We start from the raw sequence: 27810 nt of genomic DNA, 5'->3' as shown, positions 1-27810 counted from the left end.
AAGGTGGCTGCTGCTGTGCGCAGGTATATAAAGGCTCAGAGCCTATTATGACACGCGCAGCCAGCGTTCCATTGCCACATTCCGTCTACTGCAGGCGGGATACCTGGATGGCTGAATGTCACTGAGAAACTCACAGAGACCGCCATAAGCAACAGTTTAAAAGAATGCCACAGACTATTCAACCAAACTTTTTGGGTTGGTTTCTCTTTTATAGTCTGCAGGCATTAAATGAAAGAAGTCAGTGTTCCAGCAGAGGGAGACAACGTTTCAGAAAAGGCATTGTAGCAAACCAAAAAAGAAATTTTAAGCGCAGCAGAGTAACCAGCTCACATACCTGTTAGCTCAGGTGAGTTTAAAAGGCTGCTGTTGATAACAAGGGCATTTGCTAAATAGATGGTGTGTGTGCAACAATATACTGAAAGGTCAATTATATTGTGCAGCTTATCTCACCACCTGTAGTTATTTAGGTGAAAGCTCCAAAATGCTTGCCTAATATGTCTGTTTATCCAAAAGGAAGTATAGAGGGAGAGCTAGATAGATAGCATTGCATTACATTACATTACATGGCAATGCAATGCACAGTTGCTGAAGTTGAACCAAAATGAGCTTGTCATCTGGCTTCTGCAACTTTTAACATGAAAAATCCAATGAGGAGAAGAAAAGCAAAGCCAAAGAGTCCATCCCAAAATCCGACAAACAAGCAAAATGAACAAAAAGCATTGAATTCAATTCTTTCTGATTTTAGAAACTGCATTAAAGAAGGGGTGCACCGGTCCTGGAGATACTGCAATACCAGGTCAATGCGTGGAGTGGACAGAGCAAGCTCTTTTTCCATCTCCCTGTTCTAAAAATCCATTTAATATATGGTCCCCAGATAGGGGACGTATCAGATATTAAACTGATAAGAACAGATACTACACTTGATCTTAGCCAAAAGGCCGAGAAGCGATAACCAGAATTGGTTTCCGACTACGGTGCCACCCAAGGATTCTGAAAAGTCCATTTGTGGAGATGGCCAGCTGGACTCCCGTTAAGAAGACATGCTGTCAACCTCTAGATCCCTCACATGCCTGCACTTTTCGGCTTGCTGCTGCTGCAATCCACGCGTTTTAGATCTGCATAACTCCACCTCTTTAGCACAGTACCCTCAACCCCCGGCTGTTCCCACCCGCCTCAACACCGTTGGAAGGGAGGAGAACCAATTAAGGCGGGGGGGGGGGGGTGGAACGAGCAGCTGTCTACCCTTAGCAGGAGGGTTGCTGATTAATTACCTCTCCTGCTGCTGCTGCTGCTGGCTGTCCAGCAGCAGACTGAAGGTGGCTGCTGCTGTGCGCAGGTATATAAAGGCTCAGAGCCTATTATGACACGTGCAGCCAGCGTTCCATTGCCACATTCCGTCTACTGCAGGCGGGATACCTGGATGGCTGAATGTCACTGAGAAGCTCACAGAGACCGCCATAAGCAACAGTTTAAAAGAATGCCACAGACTAATCAACCAAACTTTTTGGGTTGGTTTCTCTTTTATAGTCTGCAGGCATTAAATGAAAGAAGTCAGTGTTCCAGCAGAGGGAGACAACGTTTCAGAAAAGGCATTGTAGCAAACCAAAAAAGAAATTTTAAGCGCAGCAGAGTAACCAGCTCACATACCTGTTAGCTCAGGTGAGTTTAAAAGGCTGCTGTTGATAACAAGGGCATTTGCTAAATAGATGGTGTGTGTGCAACAATATACTGAAAGGTCAATTATATTGTGCAGCTTATCTCACCACCTGTAGCTATTTAGGTGAAAGCTCCAAAATGCTTGCCTAATATGTCTGTTTATCCAAAAGGAAGTATAGAGGGAGAGCTAGATAGATAGCATTGCATTACATTACATTACATGGCAATGCAATGCACAGTTGCTGAAGTTGAACCAAAATGAGCTTGTAATCTGGCTTCTGCAACTTTTAACATGAAAAATCCAATGAGGAGAAGAAAAGCAAAGCCAAAGAGTCCATCCCAAAATCCGACAAACAAGCAAAATGAACAAAAAGCATTGAATTCAATTCTTTCTGATTTTAGAAACTGCATTAAAGAAGGGGTGCACCGGTCCTGGAGATACTGCAATACCAGGTCAATGCGTGGAGTGGACAGAGCAAGCTCTTTTTCCATCTCCCTGTTCTAAAAATCCATTTAATATATGGTCCCCAGATAGGGGACGTATCAGATATTAAACTGATAAGAACAGATACTACACTTGATCTTAGCCAAAAGGCCGAGAAGCGATAACCAGAATTGGTTTCCGACTACGGTGCCACCCAAGGATTCTGAAAAGTCCATTTGTGGAGATGGCCACCTGGACTCCCGTTAAGAAGACATGCTGTCAACCTCTAGATCCCTCACATGCCTGCACTTTTCGGCTTGCTGCTGCTGCAATCCACGCGTTTTAGATCTGCATAACTCCACCTCTTTTAGCACAGTACCCTCAACCCCCGGCTGTTCCCACCCGCCTCAACACCGTTGGAAGGGAGGAGAACCAATTAAGGCGGGGGGGGGGGTGGAACGAGCAGCTGTCTACCCTTAGCAGGAGGGTTGCTGATTAATTACCTCTCCTGCTGCTGCTGCTGCTGGCTGTCCAGCAGCAGACTGAAGGTGGCTGCTGCTGTGCGCAGGTATATAAAGGCTCAGAGCCTATTATGACACGCGCAGCCAGCGTTCCATTGCCACATTCCGTCTACTGCAGGCGGGATACCTGGATGGCTGAATGTCACTGAGAAGCTCACAGAGACCGCCATAAGCAACAGTTTAAAAGAATGCCACAGACTAATCAACCAAACTTTTTGGGTTGGTTTCTCTTTTATAGTCTGCAGGCATTAAATGAAAGAAGTCAGTGTTCCAGCAGAGGGAGACAACGTTTCAGAAAAGGCATTGTAGCAAACCAAAAAAGAAATTTTAAGCGCAGCAGAGTAACCAGCTCACATACCTGTTAGCTCAGGTGAGTTTAAAAGGCTGCTGTTGATAACAAGGGCATTTGCTAAATAGATGGTGTGTGTGCAACAATATACCGAAAGGTCAATTATATTGTGCAGCTTATCTCACCACCTGTAGTTATTTAGGTGAAAGCTCCAAAATGCTTGCCTAATATGTCTGTTTATCCAAAAGGAAGTATAGAGGGAGAGCTAGATAGATAGCATTGCATTAAATTACATTACATGGCAATGCAATGCACAGTTGCTGAAGTTGAACCAAAATGAGCTTGTCATCTGGCTTCTGCAACTTTTAACATGAAAAATCCAATGAGGAGAAGAAAAGCAAAGCCAAAAAGTCCATCCCAAAATCCGACAAACAAGCAAAATGAACAAAAAGCATTGAATTCAATTCTTTCTGATTTTAGAAACTGCATTAAAGAAGGGGTGCACCGGTCCTGGAGATACTGCAATACCAGGTCAATGCGTGGAGTGGACAGAGCAAGCTCTTTTTCCATCTCCCTGTTCTAAAAATCCATTTAATATATGGTCCCCAGATAGGGGACGTATCAGATATTAAACTGATAAGAACAGATACTACACTTGATCTTAGCCAAAAGGCCGAGAAGCGATAACCAGAATTGGTTTCCGACTACGGTGCCACCCAAGGATTCTGAAAAGTCCATTTGTGGAGATGGCCACCTGGACTCCCGTTAAGAAGACATGCTGTCAACCTCTAGATCCCTCACATGCCTGCACTTTTCGGCTTGCTGCTGCTGCAATCCACGCGTTTTAGATCTGCATAACTCCACCTCTTTTAGCACAGTACCCTCAACCCCCGGCTGTTCCCACCCGCCTCAACACCGTTGGAAGGGAGGAGAACCAATTAAGGCGGGGGGGGGGTGGAACGAGCAGCTGTCTACCCTTAGCAGGAGGGTTGCTGATTAATTACCTCTCCTGCTGCTGCTGCTGCTGGCTGTCCAGCAGCAGACTGAAGGTGGCTGCTGCTGTGCGCAGGTATATAAAGGCTCAGAGCCTATTATGACACGCGCAGCCAGCGTTCCATTGCCACATTCCGTCTACTGCAGGCGGGATACCTGGATGGCTGAATGTCACTGAGAAGCTCACAGAGACCGCCATAAGCAACAGTTTAAAAGAATGCCACAGACTAATCAACCAAACTTTTTGGGTTGGTTTCTCTTTTATAGTCTGCAGGCATTAAATGAAAGAAGTCAGTGTTCCAGCAGAGGGAGACAACGTTTCAGAAAAGGCATTGTAGCAAACCAAAAAAGAAATTTTAAGCGCAGCAGAGTAACCAGCTCACATACCTGTTAGCTCAGGTGAGTTTAAAAGGCTGCTGTTGATAACAAGGGCATTTGCTAAATAGATGGTGTGTGTGCAACAATATACTGAAAGGTCAATTATATTGTGCAGCTTATCTCACCACCTGTAGTTATTTAGGTGAAAGCTCCAAAATGCTTGCCTAATATGTCTGTTTATCCAAAAGGAAGTATAGAGGGAGAGCTAGATAGATAGCATTGCATTACATTACATTACATGGCAATGCAATGCACAGTTGCTGAAGTTGAACCAAAATGAGCTTGTCATCTGGCTTCTGCAACTTTTAACATGAAAAATCCAATGAGGAGAAGAAAAGCAAAGCCAAAGAGTCCATCCCAAAATCCGACAAACAAGCAAAATGAACAAAAAGCATTGAATTCAATTCTTTCTGATTTTAGAAACTGCATTAAAGAAGGGGTGCACCGGTCCTGGAGATACTGCAATACCAGGTCAATGCGTGGAGTGGACAGAGCAAGCTCTTTTTCCATCTCCCTGTTCTAAAAATCCATTTAATATATGGTCCCCAGATAGGGGACGTATCAGATATTAAACTGATAAGAACAGATACTACACTTGATCTTAGCCAAAAGGCCGAGAAGCGATAACCAGAATTGGTTTCCGACTACGGTGCCACCCAAGGATTCTGAAAAGTCCATTTGTGGAGATGGCCACCTGGACTCCCGTTAAGAAGACATGCTGTCAACCTCTAGATCCCTCACATGCCTGCACTTTTCGGCTTGCTGCTGCTGCAATCCACGCGTTTTAGATCTGCATAACTCCACCTCTTTTAGCACAGTACCCTCAACCCCCGGCTGTTCCCACCCGCCTCAACACCGTTGGAAGGGAGGAGAACCAATTAAGGCGGGGGGGGGGTGGAACGAGCAGCTGTCTACCCTTAGCAGGAGGGTTGCTGATTAATTACCTCTCCTGCTGCTGCTGCTGCTGGCTGTCCAGCAGCAGACTGAAGGTGGCTGCTGCTGTGCGCAGGTATATAAAGGCTCAGAGCCTATTATGACACGCGCAGCCAGCGTTCCATTGCCACATTCCGTCTACTGCAGGCGGGATACCTGGATGGCTGAATGTCACTGAGAAGCTCACAGAGACCGCCATAAGGAACAGTTTAAAAGAATGCCACAGACTAATCAACCAAACTTTTTGGGTTGGTTTCTCTTTTATAGTCTGCAGGCATTAAATGAAAGAAGTCAGTGTTCCAGCAGAGGGAGACAACGTTTCAGAAAAGGCATTGTAGCAAACCAAAAAAGAAATTTTAAGCGCAGCAGAGTAACCAGCTCACATACCTGTTAGCTCAGGTGAGTTTAAAAGGCTGCTGTTGATAACAAGGGCATTTGCTAAATAGATGGTGTGTGTGCAACAATATACTGAAAGGTCAATTATATTGTGCAGCTTATCTCACCACCTGTAGTTATTTAGGTGAAAGCTCCAAAATGCTTGCCTAATATGTCTGTTTATCCAAAAGGAAGTATAGAGGGAGAGCTAGATAGATAGCATTGCATTACATTACATTACATGGCAATGCAATGCACAGTTGCTGAAGTTGAACCAAAATGAGCTTGTCATCTGGCTTCTGCAACTTTTAACATGAAAAATCCAATGAGGAGAAGAAAAGCAAAGCCAAAGATTCCATCCCAAAATCCGACAAACAAACAAAATGAACAAAAAGCATTGAATTCAATTCTTTCTGATTTTAGAAACTGCATTAAAGAAGGGGTGCACCGGTCCTGGAGATACTGCAATACCAGGTCAATGCGTGGAGTGGACAGAGCAAGCTCTTTTTCCATCTCCCTGTTCTAAAAATCCATTTAATATATGGTCCCCAGATAGGGGACGTATCAGATATTAAACTGATAAGAACAGATACTACACTTGATCTTAGCCAAAAGGCCGAGAAGCGATAACCAGAATTGGTTTCCGACTACGGTGCCACCCAAGGATTCTGAAAAGTCCATTTGTGGAGATGGCCACCTGGACTCCCGTTAAGAAGACATGCTGTCAACCTCTAGATCCCTCACATGCCTGCACTTTTCGGCTTGCTGCTGCTGCAATCCACGCGTTTTAGATCTGCATAACTCCACCTCTTTTAGCACAGTACCCTCAACCCCCGGCTGTTCCCACTCGCCTCAACACCGTTGGAAGGGAGGAGAACCAATTAAGGCGGGGGGGGGGGGGTGGAACGAGCAGCTGTCTACCCTTAGCAGGAGGGTTGCTGATTAATTACCTCTCCTGCTGCTGCTGCTGCTGGCTGTCCAGCAGCAGACTGAAGGTGGCTGCTGCTGTGCGCAGGTATATAAAGGCTCAGAGCCTATTATGACACGCGCAGCCAGCGTTCCATTGCCACATTCCGTCTACTGCAGGCGGGATACCTGGATGGCTGAATGTCACTGAGAAGCTCACAGAGACCGCCATAAGCAACAGTTTAAAAGAATGCCACAGACTAATCAACCAAACTTTTTGGGTTGGTTTCTCTTTTATAGTCTGCAGGCATTAAATGAAAGAAGTCAGTGTTCCAGCAGAGGGAGACAACGTTTCAGAAAAGGCATTGTAGCAAACCAAAAAAGAAATTTTAAGCGCAGCAGAGTAACCAGCTCACATACCTGTTAGCTCAGGTGAGTTTAAAAGGCTGCTGTTGATAACAAGGGCATTTGCTAAATAGATGGTGTGTGTGCAACAATATACTGAAAGGTCAATTATATTGTGCAGCTTATCTCACCACCTGTAGTTATTTAGGTGAAAGCTCCAAAATGCTTGCCTAATATGTCTGTTTATCCAAAAGGAAGTATAGAGGGAGAGCTAGATAGATAGCATTGCATTACATTACATTACATGGCAATGCAATGCACAGTTGCTGAAGTTGAACCAAAATGAGCTTGTCATCTGGCTTCTGCAACTTTTAACATGAAAAATCCAATGAGGAGAAGAAAAGCAAAGCCAAAGAGTCCATCCCAAAATCCGACAAACAAGCAAAATGAACAAAAAGCATTGAATTCAATTCTTTCTGATTTTAGAAACTGCATTAAAGAAGGGGTGCACCGGTCCTGGAGATACTGCAATACCAGGTCAATGCGTGGAGTGGACAGAGCAAGCTCTTTTTCCATCTCCCTGTTCTAAAAATCCATTTAATATATGGTCCCCAGATAGGGGACGTATCAGATATTAAACTGATAAGAACAGATACTACACTTGATCTTAGCCAAAAGGCCGAGAAGCGATAACCAGAATTGGTTTCCGACTACGGTGCCACCCAAGGATTCTGAAAAGTCCATTTGTGGAGATGGCCACCTGGACTCCCGTTAAGAAGACATGCTGTCAACCTCTAGATCCCTCACATGCCTGCACTTTTCGGCTTGCTGCTGCTGCAATCCACGCGTTTTAGATCTGCATAACTCCACCTCTTTTAGCACAGTACCCTCAACCCCCGGCTGTTCCCACCCGCCTCAACACCGTTGGAAGGGAGGAGAACCAATTAAGGCGGGGGGGGGGGTGGAACGAGCAGCTGTCTACCCTTAGCAGGAGGGTTGCTGATTAATTACCTCTCCTGCTGCTGCTGCTGCTGGCTGTCCAGCAGCAGACTGAAGGTGGCTGCTGCTGTGCGCAGGTATATAAAGGCTCAGAGCCTATTATGACACGCGCAGCCAGCGTTCCATTGCCACATTCCGTCTACTGCAGGCGGGATACCTGGATGGCTGAATGTCACTGAGAAGCTCACAGAGACCGCCATAAGCAACAGTTTAAAAGAATGCCACAGACTAATCAACCAAACTTTTTGGGTTGGTTTCTCTTTTATAGTCTGCAGGCATTAAATGAAAGAAGTCAGTGTTCCAGCAGAGGGAGACAACGTTTCAGAAAAGGCATTGTAGCAAACCAAAAAAGAAATTTTAAGCGCAGCAGAGTAACCAGCTCACATACCTGTTAGCTCAGGTGAGTTTAAAAGGCTGCTGTTGATAACAAGGGCATTTGCTAAATAGATGGTGTGTGTGCAACAATATACCGAAAGGTCAATTATATTGTGCAGCTTATCTCACCACCTGTAGTTATTTAGGTGAAAGCTCCAAAATGCTTGCCTAATATGTCTGTTTATCCAAAAGGAAGTATAGAGGGAGAGCTAGATAGATAGCATTGCATTAAATTACATTACATGGCAATGCAATGCACAGTTGCTGAAGTTGAACCAAAATGAGCTTGTCATCTGGCTTCTGCAACTTTTAACATGAAAAATCCAATGAGGAGAAGAAAAGCAAAGCCAAAAAGTCCATCCCAAAATCCGACAAACAAGCAAAATGAACAAAAAGCATTGAATTCAATTCTTTCTGATTTTAGAAACTGCATTAAAGAAGGGGTGCACCGGTCCTGGAGATACTGCAATACCAGGTCAATGCGTGGAGTGGACAGAGCAAGCTCTTTTTCCATCTCCCTGTTCTAAAAATCCATTTAATATATGGTCCCCAGATAGGGGACGTATCAGATATTAAACTGATAAGAACAGATACTACACTTGATCTTAGCCAAAAGGCCGAGAAGCGATAACCAGAATTGGTTTCCGACTACGGTGCCACCCAAGGATTCTGAAAAGTCCATTTGTGGAGATGGCCACCTGGACTCCCGTTAAGAAGACATGCTGTCAACCTCTAGATCCCTCACATGCCTGCACTTTTCGGCTTGCTGCTGCTGCAATCCACGCGTTTTAGATCTGCATAACTCCACCTCTTTTAGCACAGTACCCTCAACCCCCGGCTGTTCCCACCCGCCTCAACACCGTTGGAAGGGAGGAGAACCAATTAAGGCGGGGGGGGGGTGGAACGAGCAGCTGTCTACCCTTAGCAGGAGGGTTGCTGATTAATTACCTCTCCTGCTGCTGCTGCTGCTGGCTGTCCAGCAGCAGACTGAAGGTGGCTGCTGCTGTGCGCAGGTATATAAAGGCTCAGAGCCTATTATGACACGCGCAGCCAGCGTTCCATTGCCACATTCCGTCTACTGCAGGCGGGATACCTGGATGGCTGAATGTCACTGAGAAGCTCACAGAGACCGCCATAAGCAACAGTTTAAAAGAATGCCACAGACTAATCAACCAAACTTTTTGGGTTGGTTTCTCTTTTATAGTCTGCAGGCATTAAATGAAAGAAGTCAGTGTTCCAGCAGAGGGAGACAACGTTTCAGAAAAGGCATTGTAGCAAACCAAAAAAGAAATTTTAAGCGCAGCAGAGTAACCAGCTCACATACCTGTTAGCTCAGGTGAGTTTAAAAGGCTGCTGTTGATAACAAGGGCATTTGCTAAATAGATGGTGTGTGTGCAACAATATACTGAAAGGTCAATTATATTGTGCAGCTTATCTCACCACCTGTAGTTATTTAGGTGAAAGCTCCAAAATGCTTGCCTAATATGTCTGTTTATCCAAAAGGAAGTATAGAGGGAGAGCTAGATAGATAGCATTGCATTACATTACATTACATGGCAATGCAATGCACAGTTGCTGAAGTTGAACCAAAATGAGCTTGTCATCTGGCTTCTGCAACTTTTAACATGAAAAATCCAATGAGGAGAAGAAAAGCAAAGCCAAAGAGTCCATCCCAAAATCCGACAAACAAGCAAAATGAACAAAAAGCATTGAATTCAATTCTTTCTGATTTTAGAAACTGCATTAAAGAAGGGGTGCACCGGTCCTGGAGATACTGCAATACCAGGTCAATGCGTGGAGTGGACAGAGCAAGCTCTTTTTCCATCTCCCTGTTCTAAAAATCCATTTAATATATGGTCCCCAGATAGGGGACGTATCAGATATTAAACTGATAAGAACAGATACTACACTTGATCTTAGCCAAAAGGCCGAGAAGCGATAACCAGAATTGGTTTCCGACTACGGTGCCACCCAAGGATTCTGAAAAGTCCATTTGTGGAGATGGCCACCTGGACTCCCGTTAAGAAGACATGCTGTCAACCTCTAGATCCCTCACATGCCTGCACTTTTCGGCTTGCTGCTGCTGCAATCCACGCGTTTTAGATCTGCATAACTCCACCTCTTTTAGCACAGTACCCTCAACCCCCGGCTGTTCCCACCCGCCTCAACACCGTTGGAAGGGAGGAGAACCAATTAAGGCGGGGGGGGGGTGGAACGAGCAGCTGTCTACCCTTAGCAGGAGGGTTGCTGATTAATTACCTCTCCTGCTGCTGCTGCTGCTGGCTGTCCAGCAGCAGACTGAAGGTGGCTGCTGCTGTGCGCAGGTATATAAAGGCTCAGAGCCTATTATGACACGCGCAGCCAGCGTTCCATTGCCACATTCCGTCTACTGCAGGCGGGATACCTGGATGGCTGAATGTCACTGAGAAGCTCACAGAGACCGCCATAAGGAACAGTTTAAAAGAATGCCACAGACTAATCAACCAAACTTTTTGGGTTGGTTTCTCTTTTATAGTCTGCAGGCATTAAATGAAAGAAGTCAGTGTTCCAGCAGAGGGAGACAACGTTTCAGAAAAGGCATTGTAGCAAACCAAAAAAGAAATTTTAAGCGCAGCAGAGTAACCAGCTCACATACCTGTTAGCTCAGGTGAGTTTAAAAGGCTGCTGTTGATAACAAGGGCATTTGCTAAATAGATGGTGTGTGTGCAACAATATACTGAAAGGTCAATTATATTGTGCAGCTTATCTCACCACCTGTAGTTATTTAGGTGAAAGCTCCAAAATGCTTGCCTAATATGTCTGTTTATCCAAAAGGAAGTATAGAGGGAGAGCTAGATAGATAGCATTGCATTACATTACATTACATGGCAATGCAATGCACAGTTGCTGAAGTTGAACCAAAATGAGCTTGTCATCTGGCTTCTGCAACTTTTAACATGAAAAATCCAATGAGGAGAAGAAAAGCAAAGCCAAAGATTCCATCCCAAAATCCGACAAACAAACAAAATGAACAAAAAGCATTGAATTCAATTCTTTCTGATTTTAGAAACTGCATTAAAGAAGGGGTGCACCGGTCCTGGAGATACTGCAATACCAGGTCAATGCGTGGAGTGGACAGAGCAAGCTCTTTTTCCATCTCCCTGTTCTAAAAATCCATTTAATATATGGTCCCCAGATAGGGGACGTATCAGATATTAAACTGATAAGAACAGATACTACACTTGATCTTAGCCAAAAGGCCGAGAAGCGATAACCAGAATTGGTTTCCGACTACGGTGCCACCCAAGGATTCTGAAAAGTCCATTTGTGGAGATGGCCACCTGGACTCCCGTTAAGAAGACATGCTGTCAACCTCTAGATCCCTCACATGCCTGCACTTTTCGGCTTGCTGCTGCTGCAATCCACGCGTTTTAGATCTGCATAACTCCACCTCTTTTAGCACAGTACCCTCAACCCCCGGCTGTTCCCACCCGCCTCAACACCGTTGGAAGGGAGGAGAACCAATTAAGGCGGGGGGGGGGGGTGGAACGAGCAGCTGTCTACCCTTAGCAGGAGGGTTGCTGATTAATTACCTCTCCTGCTGCTGCTGCTGCTGGCTGTCCAGCAGCAGACTGAAGGTGGCTGCTGCTGTGCGCAGGTATATAAAGGCTCAGAGCCTATTATGACACGCGCAGCCAGCGTTCCATTGCCACATTCCGTCTACTGCAGGCGGGATACCTGGATGGCTGAATGTCACTGAGAAGCTCACAGAGACCGCCATAAGCAACAGTTTAAAAGAATGCCACAGACTAATCAACCAAACTTTTTGGGTTGGTTTCTCTTTTATAGTCTGCAGGCATTAAATGAAAGAAGTCAGTGTTCCAGCAGAGGGAGACAACGTTTCAGAAAAGGCATTGTAGCAAACCAAAAAAGAAATTTTAAGCGCAGCAGAGTAACCAGCTCACATACCTGTTAGCTCAGGTGAGTTTAAAAGGCTGCTGTTGATAACAAGGGCATTTGCTAAATAGATGGTGTGTGTGCAACAATATACTGAAAGGTCAATTATATTGTGCAGCTTATCTCACCACCTGTAGTTATTTAGGTGAAAGCTCCAAAATGCTTGCCTAATATGTCTGTTTATCCAAAAGGAAGTATAGAGGGAGAGCTAGATAGATAGCATTGCATTACATTACATTACATGGCAATGCAATGCACAGTTGCTGAAGTTGAACCAAAATGAGCTTGTCATCTGGCTTCTGCAACTTTTAACATGAAAAATCCAATGAGGAGAAGAAAAGCAAAGCCAAAGAGTCCATCCCAAAATCCGACAAACAAGCAAAATGAACAAAAAGCATTGAATTCAATTCTTTCTGATTTTAGAAACTGCATTAAAGAAGGGGTGCACCGGTCCTGGAGATACTGCAATACCAGGTCAATGCGTGGAGTGGACAGAGCAAGCTCTTTTTCCATCTCCCTGTTCTAAAAATCCATTTAATATATGGTCCCCAGATAGGGGACGTATCAGATATTAAACTGATAAGAACAGATACTACACTTGATCTTAGCCAAAAGGCCGAGAAGCGATAACCAGAATTGGTTTCCGACTACGGTGCCACCCAAGGATTCTGAAAAGTCCATTTGTGGAGATGGCCACCTGGACTCCCGTTAAGAAGACATGCTGTCAACCTCTAGATCCCTCACATGCCTGCACTTTTCGGCTTGCTGCTGCTGCAATCCACGCGTTTTAGATCTGCATAACTCCACCTCTTTTAGCACAGTACCCTCAACCCCCGGCTGTTCCCAACCGCTTCAACACCGTTGGAAGGGAGGAGAACCAATTAAGGCGGGGGGGGGGGGTGGAACGAGCAGCTGTCTACCCTTAGCAGGAGGGTTGCTGATTAATTACCTCTCCTGCTGCTGCTGCTGCTGGCTGTCCAGCAGCAGACTGAAGGTGGCTGCTGCTGTGCGCAGGTATATAAAGGCTCAGAGCCTATTATGACACGCGCAGCCAGCGTTCCATTGCCACATTCCGTCTACTGCAGGCGGGATACCTGGATGGCTGAATGTCACTGAGAAGCTCACAGAGACCGCCATAAGCAACAGTTTAAAAGAATGCCACAGACTAATCAACCAAACTTTTTGGGTTGGTTTCTCTTTTATAGTCTGCAGGCATTAAATGAAAGAAGTCAGTGTTCCAGCAGAGGGAGACAACGTTTCAGAAAAGGCATTGTAGCAAACCAAAAAAGAAATTTTAAGCGCAGCAGAGTAACCAGCTCACATACCTGTTAGCTCAGGTGAGTTTAAAAGGCTGCTGTTGATAACAAGGGCATTTGCTAAATAGATGGGGTGTGTGCAACAATATACTGAAAGGTCAATTATATTGTGCAGCTTATCTCACCACCTGTAGTTATTTAGGTGAAAGCTCCAAAATGCTTGCCTAATATGTCTGTTTATCCAAAAGGAAGTATAGAGGGAGAGCTAGATAGATAGCATTGCATTACATTACATTACATGGCAATGCAATGCACAGTTGCTGAAGTTGAACCAAAATGAGCTTGTCATCTGGCTTCTGCAACTTTTAACATGAAAAATCCAATGAGGAGAAGAAAAGCAAAGCCAAAGAGTCCATCCCAAAATCCGACAAACAAGCAAAATGAACAAAAAGCATTGAATTCAATTCTTTCTGATTTTAGAAACTGCATTAAAGAAGGGGTGCACCGGTCCTGGAGATACTGCAATACCAGGTCAATGCGTGGAGTGGACAGAGCAAGCTCTTTTTCCATCTCCCTGTTCTAAAAATCCATTTAATATATGGTCCCCAGATAGGGGACGTATCAGATATTAAACTGATAAGAACAGATACTACACTTGATCTTAGCCAAAAGGCCGAGAAGCGATAACCAGAATTGGTTTCCGACTACGGTGCCACCCAAGGATTCTGAAAAGTCCATTTGTGGAGATGGCCACCTGGACTCCCGTTAAGAAGACATGCTGTCAACCTCTAGATCCCTCACATGCCTGCACTTTTCGGCTTGCTGCTGCTGCAATCCACGCGTTTTAGATCTGCATAACTCCACCTCTTTTAGCACAGTACCCTCAACCCCCGGCTGTTCCCACCCGCCTCAACACCGTTGGAAGGGAGGAGAACCAATTAAGGCGGGGGGGGGGGTGGAACGAGCAGCTGTCTACCCTTAGCAGGAGGGTTGCTGATTAATTACCTCTCCTGCTGCTGCTGCTGCTGGCTGTCCAGCAGCAGACTGAAGGTGGCTGCTGCTGTGCGCAGGTATATAAAGGCTCAGAGCCTATTATGACACGCGCAGCCAGCGTTCCATTGCCACATTCCTTCTACTGCAGGCGGGATACCTGGATGGCTGAATGTCACTGAGAAGCTCACAGAGACCGCCATAAGCAACAGTTTAAAAGAATGCCACAGACTAATCAACCAAACTTTTTGGGTTGGTTTCTCTTTTATAGTCTGCAGGCATTAAATGAAAGAAGTCAGTGTTCCAGCAGAGGGAGACAACGTTTCAGAAAAGGCATTGTAGCAAACCAAAAAAGAAATTTTAAGCGCAGCAGAGTAACCAGCTCACATACCTGTTAGCTCAGGTGAGTTTAAAAGGCTGCTGTTGATAACAAGGGCATTTGCTAAATAGATGGTGTGTGTGCAACAATATACTGAAAGGTCAATTATATTGTGCAGCTTATCTCACCACCTGTAGTTATTTAGGTGAAAGCTCCAAAATGCTTGCCTAATATGTCTGTTTATCCAAAAGGAAGTATAGAGGGAGAGCTAGATAGATAGCATTGCATTACATTACATTACATGGCAATGCAATGCACAGTTGCTGAAGTTGAACCAAAATGAGCTTGTCATCTGGCTTCTGCAACTTTTAACATGAAAAATCCAATGAGGAGAAGAAAAGCAAAGCCAAAGAGTCCATCCCAAAATCCGACAAACAAGCAAAATGAACAAAAAGCATTGAATTCAATTCTTTCTGATTTTAGAAACTGCATTAAAGAAGGGGTGCACCGGTCCTGGAGATACTGCAATACCAGGTCAATGCGTGGAGTGGACAGAGCAAGCTCTTTTTCCATCTCCCTGTTCTAAAAATCCATTTAATATATGGTCCCCAGATAGGGGACGTATCAGATATTAAACTGATAAGAACAGATACTACACTTGATATTAGCCAAAAGGCCGAGAAGCGATAACCAGAATTGGTTTCCGACTACGGTGCCACCCAAGGATTCTGAAAAGTCCATTTGTGGAGATGGCCACCTGGACTCCCGTTAAGAAGACATGCTGTCAACCTCTAGATCCCTCACATGCCTGCACTTTTCGGCTTGCTGCTGCTGCAATCCACGCGTTTTAGATCTGCATAACTCCACCTCTTTTAGCACAGTACCCTCAACCCCCGGCTGTTCCCACCCGCCTCAACACCGTTGGAAGGGAGGAGAACCAATTAAGGCGGGGGGGGGGGGTGGAACGAGCAGCTGTCTTCCCTTAGCAGGAGGGTTGCTGATTAATTACCTCTCCTGCTGCTGCTGCTGCTGGCTGTCCAGCAGCAGACTGAAGGTGGCTGCTGCTGTGCGCAGGTATATAAAGGCTCAGAGCCTATTATGACACGCGCAGCCAGCGTTCCATTGCCACATTCCGTCTACTGCAGGCGGGATACCTGGATGGCTGAATGTCACTGAGAAGCTCACAGAGACCGCCATATGCAACAGTTTAAAAGAATGCCACAGACTAATCAACCAAACTTTTTGGGTTGGTTTCTCTTTTATAGTCTGCAGGCATTAAATGAAAGAAGTCAGTGTTCCAGCAGAGGGAGACAACGTTTCAGAAAAGGCATTGTAGCAAACCAAAAAAGAAATTTTAAGCGCAGCAGAGTAACCAGCTCACATACCTGTTAGCTCAGGTGAGTTTAAAAGGCTGCTGTTGATAACAAGGGCATTTGCTAAATAGATGGTGTGTGTGCAACAATATACTGAAAGGTCAATTATATTGTGCAGCTTATCTCACCACCTGTAGTTATTTAGGTGAAAGCTCCAAAATGCTTGCCTAATATGTCTGTTTATCCAAAAGGAAGTATAGAGGGAGAGCTAGATAGATAGCATTGCATTACATTACATTACATGGCAATGCAATGCACAGTTGCTGAAGTTGAACCAAAATGAGCTTGTCATCTGGCTTCTGCAACTTTTAACATGAAAAATCCAATGAGGAGAAGAAAAGCAAAGCCAAAGAGTCCATCCCAAAATCCGACAAACAAGCAAAATGAACAAAAAGCATTGAATTCAATTCTTTCTGATTTTAGAAACTGCATTAAAGAAGGGGTGCACCGGTCCTGGAGATACTGCAATACCAGGTCAATGCGTGGAGTGGACAGAGCAAGCTCTTTTTCCATCTCCCTGTTCTAAAAATCCATTTAATATATGGTCCCCAGATAGGGGACGTATCAGATATTAAACTGATAAGAACAGATACTACACTTGATCTTAGCCAAAAGGCCGAGAAGCGATAACCAGAATTGGTTTCCGACTACGGTGCCACCCAAGGATTCTGAAAAGTCCATTTGTGGAGATGGCCACCTGGACTCCCGTTAAGAAGACATGCTGTCAACCTCTAGATCCCTCACATGCCTGCACTTTTCGGCTTGCTGCTGCTGCAATCCACGCGTTTTAGATCTGCATAACTCCACCTCTTTTAGCACAGTACCCTCAACCCCCGGCTGTTCCCACCCGCCTCAACACCGTTGGAAGGGAGGAGAACCAATTAAGGCGGGGGGGGCGTGGAACGAGCAGCTGTCTACCCTTAGCAGGAGGGTTGCTGATTAATTACCTCTCCTGCTGCTGCTGCTGCTGGCTGTCCAGCAGCAGACTGAAGGTGGCTGCTGCTGTGCGCAGGTATATAAAGGCTCAGAGCCTATTATGACACGCGCAGCCAGCGTTCCATTGCCACATTCCGTCTACTGCAGGCGGGATACCTGGATGGCTGAATGTCACTGAGAAGCTCACAGAGACCGCCATAAGCAACAGTTTAAAAGAATGCCACAGACTAATCAACCAAACTTTTTGGGTTGGTTTCTCTTTTATAGTCTGCAGGCATTAAATGAAAGAAGTCAGTGTTCCAGCAGAGGGAGACAACGTTTCAGAAAAGGCATTGTAGCAAACCAAAAAAGAAATTTTAAGCGCAGCAGAGTAACCAGCTCACATACCTGTTAGCTCAGGTGAGTTTAAAAGGCTGCTGTTGATAACAAGGGCATTTGCTAAATAGATGGTGTGTGTGCAACAATATACTGAAAGGTCAATTATATTGTGCAGCTTATCTCACCACCTGTAGTTATTTAGGTGAAAGCTCCAAAATGCTTGCCTAATATGTCTGTTTATCCAAAAGGAAGTATAGAGGGAGAGCTAGATAGATAGCATTGCATTACATTACATTACATGGCAATGCAATGCACAGTTGCTGAAGTTGAACCAAAATGAGCTTGTCATCTGGCTTCTGCAACTTTTAACATGAAAAATCCAATGAGGAGAAGAAAAGCAAAGCCAAAGAGTCCATCCCAAAATCCGACAAACAAGCAAAATGAACAAAAAGCATTGAATTCAATTCTTTCTGATTTTAGAAACTGCATTAAAGAAGGGGTGCACCGGTCCTGGAGATACTGCAATACCAGGTCAATGCGTGGAGTGGACAGAGCAAGCTCTTTTTCCATCTCCCTGTTCTAAAAATCCATTTAATATATGGTCCCCAGATAGGGGACGTATCAGATATTAAACTGATAAGAACAGATACTACACTTGATCTTAGCCAAAAGGCCGAGAAGCGATAACCAGAATTGGTTTCCGACTACGGTGCCACCCAAGGATTCTGAAAAGTCCATTTGTGGAGATGGCCACCTGGACTCCCGTTAAGAAGACATGCTGTCAACCTCTAGATCCCTCACATGCCTGCACTTTTCGGCTTGCTGCTGCTGCAATCCACGCGTTTTAGATCTGCATAACTCCACCTCTTTTAGCACAGTACCCTCAACCCCCGGCTGTTCCCACCCGCCTCAACACCGTTGGAAGGGAGGAGAACCAATTAAGGCGGGGGGGGGGGATGGAACGAGCAGCTGTCTACCCTTAGCAGGAGGGTTGCTGATTAATTACCTCTCCTGCTGCTGCTGCTGGCTGTCCAGCAGCAGACTGAAGGTGGCTGCTGCTGTGCGCAGGTATATAAAGGCTCAGAGCCTATTATGACACGCGCAGCCAGCGTTCCATTGCCACATTCCGTCTACTGCAGGCGGGATACCTGGATGGCTGAATGTCACTGAGAAGCTCACAGAGACCGCCATAAGCAACAGTTTAAAAGAATGCCACAGACTAATCAACCAAACTTTTTGGGTTGGTTTCTCTTTTATAGTCTGCAGGCATTAAATGAAAGAAGTCAGTGTTCCAGCAGAGGGAGACAACGTTTCAGAAAAGGCATTGTAGCAAACCAAAAAAGAAATTTTAAGCGCAGCAGAGTAACCAGCTCACATACCTGTTAGCTCAGGTGAGTTTAAAAGGCTGCTGTTGATAACAAGGGCATTTGCTAAATAGATGGTGTGTGTGCAACAATATACTGAAAGGTCAATTATATTGTGCAGCTTATCTCACCACCTGTAGTTATTTAGGTGAAAGCTCCAAAATGCTTGCCTAATATGTCTGTTTATCCAAAAGGAAGTATAGAGGGAGAGCTAGATAGATAGCATTGCATTACATTACATTACATGGCAATGCAATGCACAGTTGCTGAAGTTGAACCAAAATGAGCTTGTCATCTGGCTTCTGCAACTTTTAACATGAAAAATCCAATGAGGAGAAGAAAAGCAAAGCCAAAGAGTCCATCCCAAAATCCGACAAACAAGCAAAATGAACAAAAAGCATTGAATTCAATTCTTTCTGATTTTAGAAACTGCATTAAAGAAGGGGTGCACCGGTCCTGGAGATACTGCAATACCAGGTCAATGCGTGGAGTGGACAGAGCAAGCTCTTTTTCCATCTCCCTGTTCTAAAAATCCATTTAATATATGGTCCCCAGATAGGGGACGTATCAGATATTAAACTGATAAGAACAGATACTACACTTGATCTTAGCCAAAAGGCCGAGAAGCGATAACCAGAATTGGTTCCGACTACGGTGCCACCCAAGGATTCTGAAAAGTCCATTTGTGGAGATGGCCACCTGGACTCCCGTTAAGAAGACATGCTGTCAACCTCTAGATCCCTCACATGCCTGCACTTTTCGGCTTGCTGCTGCTGCAATCCACGCGTTTTAGATCTGCATAACTCCACCTCTTTTAGCACAGTACCCTCAACCCCCGGCTGTTCCCACCCGCCTCAACACCGTTGGAAGGGAGGAGAACCAATTAAGGCGGGGGGGGGTGGAACGAGCAGCTGTCTACCCTTAGCAGGAGGGTTGCTGATTAATTACCTCTCCTGCTGCTGCTGCTGCTGGCTGTCCAGCAGCAGACTGAAGGTGGCTGCTGCTGTGCGCAGGTATATAAAGGCTCAGAGCCTATTATGACACGCGCAGCCAGCGTTCCATTGCCACATTCCGTCTACTGCAGGCGGGATACCTGGATGGCTGAATGTCACTGAGAAGCTCACAGAGACCGCCATAAGCAACAGTTTAAAAGAATGCCACAGACTAATCAACCAAACTTTTTGGGTTGGTTTCTCTTTTATAGTCTGCAGGCATTAAATGAAAGAAGTCAGTGTTTCAGCAGAGGGAGACAACGTTTCAGAAAAGGCATTGTAGCAAACCAAAAAAGAAATTTTAAGCGCAGCAGAGTAACCAGCTCACATACCTGTTAGCTCAGGTGAGTTTAAAAGGCTGCTGTTGATAACAAGGGCATTTGCTAAATAGATGGTGTGTGTGCAACAATATACTGAAAGGTCAATTATATTGTGCAGCTTATCTCACCACCTGTAGTTATTTAGGTGAAAGCTCCAAAATGCTTGCCTAATATGTCTGTTTATCCAAAAGGAAGTATAGAGGGAGAGCTAGATAGATAGCATTGCATTACATTACATTACATGGCAATGCAATGCACAGTTGCTGAAGTTGAACCAAAATGAGCTTGTCATCTGGCTTCTGCAACTTTTAACATGAAAAATCCAATGAGGAGAAGAAAAGCAAAGCCAAAGAGTCCATCCCAAAATCCGACAAACAAGCAAAATGAACAAAAAGCATTGAATTCAATTCTTTCTGATTTTAGAAACTGCATTAAAGAAGGGGTGCACCGGTCCTGGAGATACTGCAATACCAGGTCAATGCGTGGAGTGGACAGAGCAAGCTCTTTTTCCATCTCCCTGTTCTAAAAATCCATTTAATATATGGTCCCCAGATAGGGGACGTATCAGATATTAAACTGATAAGAACAGATACTACACTTGATCTTAGCCAAAAGGCCGAGAAGCGATAACCAGAATTGGTTTCCGACTACGGTGCCACCCAAGGATTCTGAAAAGTCCATTTGTGGAGATGGCCACCTGGACTCCCGTTAAGAAGACATGCTGTCAACCTCTAGATCCCTCACATGCCTGCACTTTTCGGCTTGCTGCTGCTGCAATCCACGCGTTTTAGATCTGCATAACTCCACCTCTTTTAGCACAGTACCCTCAACCCCCGGCTGTTCCCACCCGCCTCAACACCGTTGGAAGGGAGGAGAACCAATTAAGGCGGGGGGGGGGGGATGGAACGAGCAGCTGTCTACCCTTAGCAGGAGGGTTGCTGATTAATTACCTCTCCTGCTGCTGCTGCTGGCTGTCCAGCAGCAGACTGAAGGTGGCTGCTGCTGTGCGCAGGTATATAAAGGCTCAGAGCCTATTATGACACGCGCAGCCAGCGTTCCATTGCCACATTCCGTCTACTGCAGGCGGGATACCTGGATGGCTGAATGTCACTGAGAAGCTCACAGAGACCGCCATAAGCAACAGTTTAAAAGAATGCCACAGACTAATCAACCAAACTTTTTGGGTTGGTTTCTCTTTTATAGTCTGCAGGCATTAAATGAAAGAAGTCAGTGTTCCAGCAGAGGGAGACAACGTTTCAGAAAAGGCATTGTAGCAAACCAAAAAAGAAATTTTAAGCGCAGCAGAGTAACCAGCTCACATACCTGTTAGCTCAGGTGAGTTTAAAAGGCTGCTGTTGATAACAAGGGCATTTGCTAAATAGATGGTGTGTGTGCAACAATATACTGAAAGGTCAATTATATTGTGCAGCTTATCTCACCACCTGTAGTTATTTAGGTGAAAGCTCCAAAATGCTTGCCTAATATGTCTGTTTATCCAAAAGGAAGTATAGAGGGAGAGCTAGATAGATAGCATTGCATTACATTACATTACATGGCAATGCAATGCACAGTTGCTGAAGTTGAACCAAAATGAGCTTGTCATCTGGCTTCTGCAACTTTTAACATGAAAAATCCAATGAGGAGAAGAAAAGCAAAGCCAAAGAGTCCATCCCAAAATCCGACAAACAAGCAAAATGAACAAAAAGCATTGAATTCAATTCTTTCTGATTTTAGAAACTGCATTAAAGAAGGGGTGCACCGGTCCTGGAGATACTGCAATACCAGGTCAATGCGTGGAGTGGACAGAGCAAGCTCTTTTTCCATCTCCCTGTTCTAAAAATCCATTTAATATATGGTCCCCAGATAGGGGACGTATCAGATATTAAACTGATAAGAACAGATACTACACTTGATCTTAGCCAAAAGGCCGAGAAGCGATAACCAGAATTGGTTTCCGACTACGGTGCCACCCAAGGATTCTGAAAAGTCCATTTGTGGAGATGGCCACCTGGACTCCCGTTAAGAAGACATGCTGTCAACCTCTAGATCCCTCACATGCCTGCACTTTTCGGCTTGCTGCTGCTGCAATCCACGCGTTTTAGATCTGCATAACTCCACCTCTTTTAGCACAGTACCCTCAACCCCCGGCTGTTCCCAACCGCTTCAACACCGTTGGAAGGGAGGAGAACCAATTAAGGCGGGGGGGGGGGGTGGAACGAGCAGCTGTCTACCCTTAGCAGGAGGGTTGCTGATTAATTACCTCTCCTGCTGCTGCTGCTGCTGGCTGTCCAGCAGCAGACTGAAGGTGGCTGCTGCTGTGCGCAGGTATATAAAGGCTCAGAGCCTATTATGACACGCGCAGCCAGCGTTCCATTGCCACATTCCGTCTACTGCAGGCGGGATACCTGGATGGCTGAATGTCACTGAGAAGCTCACAGAGACCGCCATAAGCAACAGTTTAAAAGAATGCCACAGACTAATCAACCAAACTTTTTGGGTTGGTTTCTCTTTTATAGTCTGCAGGCATTAAATGAAAGAAGTCAGTGTTCCAGCAGAGGGAGACAACGTTTCAGAAAAGGCATTGTAGCAAACCAAAAAAGAAATTTTAAGCGCAGCAGAGTAACCAGCTCACATACCTGTTAGCTCAGGTGAGTTTAAAAGGCTGCTGTTGATAACAAGGGCATTTGCTAAATAGATGGGGTGTGTGCAACAATATACTGAAAGGTCAATTATATTGTGCAGCTTATCTCACCACCTGTAGTTATTTAGGTGAAAGCTCCAAAATGCTTGCCTAATATGTCTGTTTATCCAAAAGGAAGTATAGAGGGAGAGCTAGATAGATAGCATTGCATTACATTACATTACATGGCAATGCAATGCACAGTTGCTGAAGTTGAACCAAAATGAGCTTGTCATCTGGCTTCTGCAACTTTTAACATGAAAAATCCAATGAGGAGAAGAAAAGCAAAGCCAAAGAGTCCATCCCAAAATCCGACAAACAAGCAAAATGAACAAAAAGCATTGAATTCAATTCTTTCTGATTTTAGAAACTGCATTAAAGAAGGGGTGCACCGGTCCTGGAGATACTGCAATACCAGGTCAATGCGTGGAGTGGACAGAGCAAGCTCTTTTTCCATCTCCCTGTTCTAAAAATCCATTTAATATATGGTCCCCAGATAGGGGACGTATCAGATATTAAACTGATAAGAACAGATACTACACTTGATCTTAGCCAAAAGGCCGAGAAGCGATAACCAGAATTGGTTTCCGACTACGGTGCCACCCAAGGATTCTGAAAAGTCCATTTGTGGAGATGGCCACCTGGACTCCCGTTAAGAAGACATGCTGTCAACCTCTAGATCCCTCACATGCCTGCACTTTTCGGCTTGCTGCTGCTGCAATCCACGCGTTTTAGATCTGCATAACTCCACCTCTTTTAGCACAGTACCCTCAACCCCCGGCTGTTCCCACCCGCCTCAACACCGTTGGAAGGGAGGAGAACCAATTAAGGCGGGGGGGGGGGTGGAACGAGCAGCTGTCTACCCTTAGCAGGAGGGTTGCTGATTAATTACCTCTCCTGCTGCTGCTGCTGCTGGCTGTCCAGCAGCAGACTGAAGGTGGCTGCTGCTGTGCGCAGGTATATAAAGGCTCAGAGCCTATTATGACACGCGCAGCCAGCGTTCCATTGCCACATTCCTTCTACTGTAGGCGGGATACCTGGATGGCTGAATGTCACTGAGAAGCTCACAGAGACCGCCATAAGCAACAGTTTAAAAGAATGCCACAGACTAATCAACCAAACTTTTTGGGTTGGTTTCTCTTTTATAGTCTGCAGGCATTAAATGAAAGAAGTCAGTGTTCCAGCAGAGGGAGACAACGTTTCAGAAAAGGCATTGTAGCAAACCAAAAAAGAAATTTTAAGCGCAGCAGAGTAACCAGCTCACATACCTGTTAGCTCAGGTGAGTTTAAAAGGCTGCTGTTGATAACAAGGGCATTTGCTAAATAGATGGTGTGTGTGCAACAATATACTGAAAGGTCAATTATATTGTGCAGCTTATCTCACCACCTGTAGTTATTTAGGTGAAAGCTCCAAAATGCTTGCCTAATATGTCTGTTTATCCAAAAGGAAGTATAGAGGGAGAGCTAGATAGATAGCATTGCATTACATTACATTACATGGCAATGCAATGCACAGTTGCTGAAGTTGAACCAAAATGAGCTTGTCATCTGGCTTCTGCAACTTTTAACATGAAAAATCCAATGAGGAGAAGAAAAGCAAAGCCAAAGAGTCCATCCCAAAATCCGACAAACAAGCAAAATGAACAAAAAGCATTGAATTCAATTCTTTCTGATTTTAGAAACTGCATTAAAGAAGGGGTGCACCGGTCCTGGAGATACTGCAATACCAGGTCAATGCGTGGAGTGGACAGAGCAAGCTCTTTTTCCATCTCCCTGTTCTAAAAATCCATTTAATATATGGTCCCCAGATAGGGGACGTATCAGATATTAAACTGATAAGAACAGATACTACACTTGATATTAGCCAAAAGGCCGAGAAGCGATAACCAGAATTGGTTTCCGACTACGGTGCCACCCAAGGATTCTGAAAAGTCCATTTGTGGAGATGGCCACCTGGACTCCCGTTAAGAAGACATGCTGTCAACCTCTAGATCCCTCACATGCCTGCACTTTTCGGCTTGCTGCTGCTGCAATCCACGCGTTTTAGATCTGCATAACTCCACCTCTTTTAGCACAGTACCCTCAACCCCCGGCTGTTCCCACCCGCCTCAACACCGTTGGAAGGGAGGAGAACCAATTAAGGCGGGGGGGGGGGGTGGAACGAGCAGCTGTCTTCCCTTAGCAGGAGGGTTGCTGATTAATTACCTCTCCTGCTGCTGCTGCTGCTGGCTGTCCAGCAGCAGACTGAAGGTGGCTGCTGCTGTGCGCAGGTATATAAAGGCTCAGAGCCTATTATGACACGCGCAGCCAGCGTTCCATTGCCACATTCCGTCTACTGCAGGCGGGATACCTGGATGGCTGAATGTCACTGAGAAGCTCACAGAGACCGCCATATGCAACAGTTTAAAAGAATGCCACAGACTAATCAACCAAACTTTTTGGGTTGGTTTCTCTTTTATAGTCTGCAGGCATTAAATGAAAGAAGTCAGTGTTCCAGCAGAGGGAGACAACGTTTCAGAAAAGGCATTGTAGCAAACCAAAAAAGAAATTTTAAGCGCAGCAGAGTAACCAGCTCACATACCTGTTAGCTCAGGTGAGTTTAAAAGGCTGCTGTTGATAACAAGGGCATTTGCTAAATAGATGGTGTGTGTGCAACAATATACTGAAAGGTCAATTATATTGTGCAGCTTATCTCACCACCTGTAGTTATTTAGGTGAAAGCTCCAAAATGCTTGCCTAATATGTCTGTTTATCCAAAAGGAAGTATAGAGGGAGAGCTAGATAGATAGCATTGCATTACATTACATTACATGGCAATGCAATGCACAGTTGCTGAAGTTGATCCAAAATGAGCTTGTCATCTGGCTTCTGCAACTTTTAACATGAAAAATCCAATGAGGAGAAGAAAAGCAAAGCCAAAGAGTCCATCCCAAAATCCGACAAACAAGCAAAATGAACAAAAAGCATTGAATCCAATTCTTTCTGATTTTAGAAACTGCATTAAAGAAGGGGTGCACCGGTCCTGGAGATACTGCAATACCAGGTCAATGCGTGGAGTGGACAGAGCAAGCTCTTTTTCCATCTCCCTGTTCTAAAAATCCATTTAATATATGGTCCCCAGATAGGGGACGTATCAGATATTAAACTGATAAGAACAGATACTACACTTGATCTTAGCCAAAAGGCCGAGAAGCGATAACCAGAATTGGTTTCCGACTACGGTGCCACCCAAGGATTCTGAAAAGTCCATTTGTGGAGATGGCCACCTGGACTCCCGTTAAGAAGACATGCTGTCAACCTCTAGATCCCTCACATGCCTGTACTTTTCGGCTTGCTGCTGCTGCAATCCACGCGTTTTAGATCTGCATAACTCCACCTCTTTTAGCACAGTACCCTCAACCCCCGGCTGTTCCCACCCGCCTCAACACCGTTGGAAGGGAGGAGAACCAATTAAGGCGGGGGGGGGGGTGGAACGAGCAGCTGTCTACCCTTAGCAGGAGGGTTGCTGATTAATTACCTCTCCTGCTGCTGCTGCTGCTGGCTGTCCAGCAGCAGACTGAAGGTGGCTGCTGCTGTGCGCAGGTATATAAAGGCTCAGAGCCTATTATGACACGCGCAGCCAGCGTTCCATTGCCACATTCCGTCTACTGCAGGCGGGATACCTGGATGGCTGAATGTCACTGAGAAGCTCACAGAGACCGCCATAAGCAACAGTTTAAAAGAATGCCACAGACTAATCAACCAAACTTTTTGGGTTGGTTTCTCTTTTATAGTCTGCAGGCATTAAATGAAAGAAGTCAGTGTTCCAGCAGAGGGAGACAACGTTTCAGAAAAGGCATTGTAGCAAACCAAAAAAGAAATTTTAAGCGCAGCAGAGTAACCAGCTCACATACCTGTTAGCTCAGGTGAGTTTAAAAGGCTGCTGTTGATAACAAGGGCATTTGCTAAATTGATGGTGTGTGTGCAACAATATACTGAAAGGTCAATTATATTGTGCAGCTTATCTCACCACCTGTAGTTATTTAGGTGAAAGCTCCAAAATGCTTGCCTAATATGTCTGTTTATCCAAAAGGAAGTATAGAGGGAGAGCTAGATAGATAGCATTGCATTACATTACATTACATGGCAATGCAATGCACAGTTGCTGAAGTTGAACCAAAATGAGCTTGTCATCTGGCTTCTGCAACTTTTAACATGAAAAATCCAATGAGGAGAAGAAAAGCAAAGCCAAAGAGTCCATCCCAAAATCCGACAAACAAGCAAAATGAACAAAAAGCATTGAATTCAATTCTTTCTGATTTTAGAAACTGCATTAAAGAAGGGGTGCACCGGTCCTGGAGATACTGCAATACCAGGTCAATGCGTGGAGTGGACAGAGCAAGCTCTTTTTCCATCTCCCTGTTCTAAAAATCCATTTAATATATGGTCCCCAGATAGGGGACGTATCAGATATTAAACTGATAAGAACAGATACTACACTTGATCTTAGCCAAAAGGCCGAGAAGCGATAACCAGAATTGGTTTCCGACTACGGTGCCACCCAAGGATTCTGAAAAGTCCATTTGTGGAGATGGCCACCTGGACTCCCGTTAAGAAGACATGCTGTCAACCTCTAGATCCCTCGCATGCCTGCACTTTTCGGCTTGCTGCTGCTGCAATCCACGCGTTTTAGATCTGCATAACTCCACCTCTTTTAGCACAGTACCCTCAACCCCCGGCTGTTCCCACCCGCCTCAACACCGTTGGAAGGGAGGAGAACCAATTAAGGCGGGGGGGGGGGTGGAACGAGCAGCTGTCTACCCTTAGCAGGAGGGTTGCTGATTAATTACCTCTCCTGCTGCTGCTGCTGCTGGCTGTCCAGCAGCAGACTGAAGGTGGCTGCTGCTGTGCGCAGGTATATAAAGGCTCAGAGCCTATTATGACACGCGCAGCCAGCGTTCCATTGCCACATTCCGTCTACTGCAGGCGGGATACCTGGATGGCTGAATGTCACTGAGAAGCTCACAGAGACCGCCATAAGCAACAGTTTAAAAGAATGCCACAGACTAATCAACCAAACTTTTTGGGTTGGTTTCTCTTTTATAGTCTGCAGGCATTAAATGAAAGAAGTCAGTGTTCCAGCAGAGGGAGAC

General features: G+C 45.2%; 21 non-coding genes across 21 annotated transcripts; all 21 read right to left on the bottom strand.

The window, feature by feature from the left end:
* Positions 1-759: 759 nt before the first annotated feature.
* On the bottom strand, positions 760-950 carry LOC141245261 (U2 spliceosomal RNA). Its single transcript, XR_012309093.1, has one exon. It is a non-coding gene; the product is annotated as a U2 spliceosomal RNA (small nuclear RNA).
* Positions 951-2072: 1122 nt separating this feature from the next.
* LOC141245260 (U2 spliceosomal RNA) lies at positions 2073-2263 on the bottom strand. The gene has a single exon (XR_012309092.1). It is a non-coding gene; the product is annotated as a U2 spliceosomal RNA (small nuclear RNA).
* Positions 2264-3384: 1121 nt separating this feature from the next.
* On the bottom strand, positions 3385-3575 carry LOC141245259 (U2 spliceosomal RNA). The gene has a single exon (XR_012309091.1). It is a non-coding gene; the product is annotated as a U2 spliceosomal RNA (small nuclear RNA).
* A 1120-nt stretch (positions 3576-4695) lies between these two features.
* On the bottom strand, positions 4696-4886 carry LOC141245257 (U2 spliceosomal RNA). The gene has a single exon (XR_012309089.1). It is a non-coding gene; the product is annotated as a U2 spliceosomal RNA (small nuclear RNA).
* Positions 4887-6006: 1120 nt separating this feature from the next.
* LOC141245256 (U2 spliceosomal RNA) lies at positions 6007-6197 on the bottom strand. The gene has a single exon (XR_012309088.1). It is a non-coding gene; the product is annotated as a U2 spliceosomal RNA (small nuclear RNA).
* Positions 6198-7320: 1123 nt separating this feature from the next.
* On the bottom strand, positions 7321-7511 carry LOC141245255 (U2 spliceosomal RNA). Its single transcript, XR_012309087.1, has one exon. It is a non-coding gene; the product is annotated as a U2 spliceosomal RNA (small nuclear RNA).
* Positions 7512-8632: 1121 nt separating this feature from the next.
* Positions 8633-8823, bottom strand: LOC141245254 (U2 spliceosomal RNA). Its single transcript, XR_012309086.1, has one exon. It is a non-coding gene; the product is annotated as a U2 spliceosomal RNA (small nuclear RNA).
* Positions 8824-9943: 1120 nt separating this feature from the next.
* On the bottom strand, positions 9944-10134 carry LOC141245253 (U2 spliceosomal RNA). The gene has a single exon (XR_012309085.1). It is a non-coding gene; the product is annotated as a U2 spliceosomal RNA (small nuclear RNA).
* A 1120-nt stretch (positions 10135-11254) lies between these two features.
* LOC141245252 (U2 spliceosomal RNA) lies at positions 11255-11445 on the bottom strand. The gene has a single exon (XR_012309084.1). It is a non-coding gene; the product is annotated as a U2 spliceosomal RNA (small nuclear RNA).
* Positions 11446-12567: 1122 nt separating this feature from the next.
* LOC141245251 (U2 spliceosomal RNA) lies at positions 12568-12758 on the bottom strand. The gene has a single exon (XR_012309083.1). It is a non-coding gene; the product is annotated as a U2 spliceosomal RNA (small nuclear RNA).
* Positions 12759-13880: 1122 nt separating this feature from the next.
* On the bottom strand, positions 13881-14071 carry LOC141245250 (U2 spliceosomal RNA). The gene has a single exon (XR_012309082.1). It is a non-coding gene; the product is annotated as a U2 spliceosomal RNA (small nuclear RNA).
* Positions 14072-15192: 1121 nt separating this feature from the next.
* On the bottom strand, positions 15193-15383 carry LOC141245344 (U2 spliceosomal RNA). The gene has a single exon (XR_012309174.1). It is a non-coding gene; the product is annotated as a U2 spliceosomal RNA (small nuclear RNA).
* Positions 15384-16505: 1122 nt separating this feature from the next.
* Positions 16506-16696, bottom strand: LOC141245249 (U2 spliceosomal RNA). Its single transcript, XR_012309081.1, has one exon. It is a non-coding gene; the product is annotated as a U2 spliceosomal RNA (small nuclear RNA).
* A 1120-nt stretch (positions 16697-17816) lies between these two features.
* Positions 17817-18007, bottom strand: LOC141245248 (U2 spliceosomal RNA). Its single transcript, XR_012309080.1, has one exon. It is a non-coding gene; the product is annotated as a U2 spliceosomal RNA (small nuclear RNA).
* A 1119-nt stretch (positions 18008-19126) lies between these two features.
* Positions 19127-19317, bottom strand: LOC141245246 (U2 spliceosomal RNA). Its single transcript, XR_012309078.1, has one exon. It is a non-coding gene; the product is annotated as a U2 spliceosomal RNA (small nuclear RNA).
* Positions 19318-20435: 1118 nt separating this feature from the next.
* On the bottom strand, positions 20436-20626 carry LOC141245245 (U2 spliceosomal RNA). Its single transcript, XR_012309077.1, has one exon. It is a non-coding gene; the product is annotated as a U2 spliceosomal RNA (small nuclear RNA).
* A 1120-nt stretch (positions 20627-21746) lies between these two features.
* LOC141245244 (U2 spliceosomal RNA) lies at positions 21747-21937 on the bottom strand. Its single transcript, XR_012309076.1, has one exon. It is a non-coding gene; the product is annotated as a U2 spliceosomal RNA (small nuclear RNA).
* Positions 21938-23059: 1122 nt separating this feature from the next.
* Positions 23060-23250, bottom strand: LOC141245243 (U2 spliceosomal RNA). The gene has a single exon (XR_012309075.1). It is a non-coding gene; the product is annotated as a U2 spliceosomal RNA (small nuclear RNA).
* A 1121-nt stretch (positions 23251-24371) lies between these two features.
* LOC141245343 (U2 spliceosomal RNA) lies at positions 24372-24562 on the bottom strand. The gene has a single exon (XR_012309173.1). It is a non-coding gene; the product is annotated as a U2 spliceosomal RNA (small nuclear RNA).
* A 1122-nt stretch (positions 24563-25684) lies between these two features.
* On the bottom strand, positions 25685-25875 carry LOC141245242 (U2 spliceosomal RNA). The gene has a single exon (XR_012309074.1). It is a non-coding gene; the product is annotated as a U2 spliceosomal RNA (small nuclear RNA).
* A 1121-nt stretch (positions 25876-26996) lies between these two features.
* Positions 26997-27187, bottom strand: LOC141245391 (U2 spliceosomal RNA). Its single transcript, XR_012309218.1, has one exon. It is a non-coding gene; the product is annotated as a U2 spliceosomal RNA (small nuclear RNA).
* Between the last annotated feature and the right edge of the window lie 623 nt (positions 27188-27810).

Source organism: Phyllobates terribilis, unplaced genomic scaffold (assembly GCF_046119375.1).
Source record: "Phyllobates terribilis strain yellow unplaced genomic scaffold, ASM4611937v1 Scaffold_1828__1_contigs__length_205237, whole genome shotgun sequence".
Taxonomy (NCBI): Eukaryota; Metazoa; Chordata; class Amphibia; order Anura; family Dendrobatidae; genus Phyllobates; species Phyllobates terribilis.
Note: the sequence above shows the minus strand (reverse complement) of the source record. Positions and strands in the feature narration are given on the sequence as shown.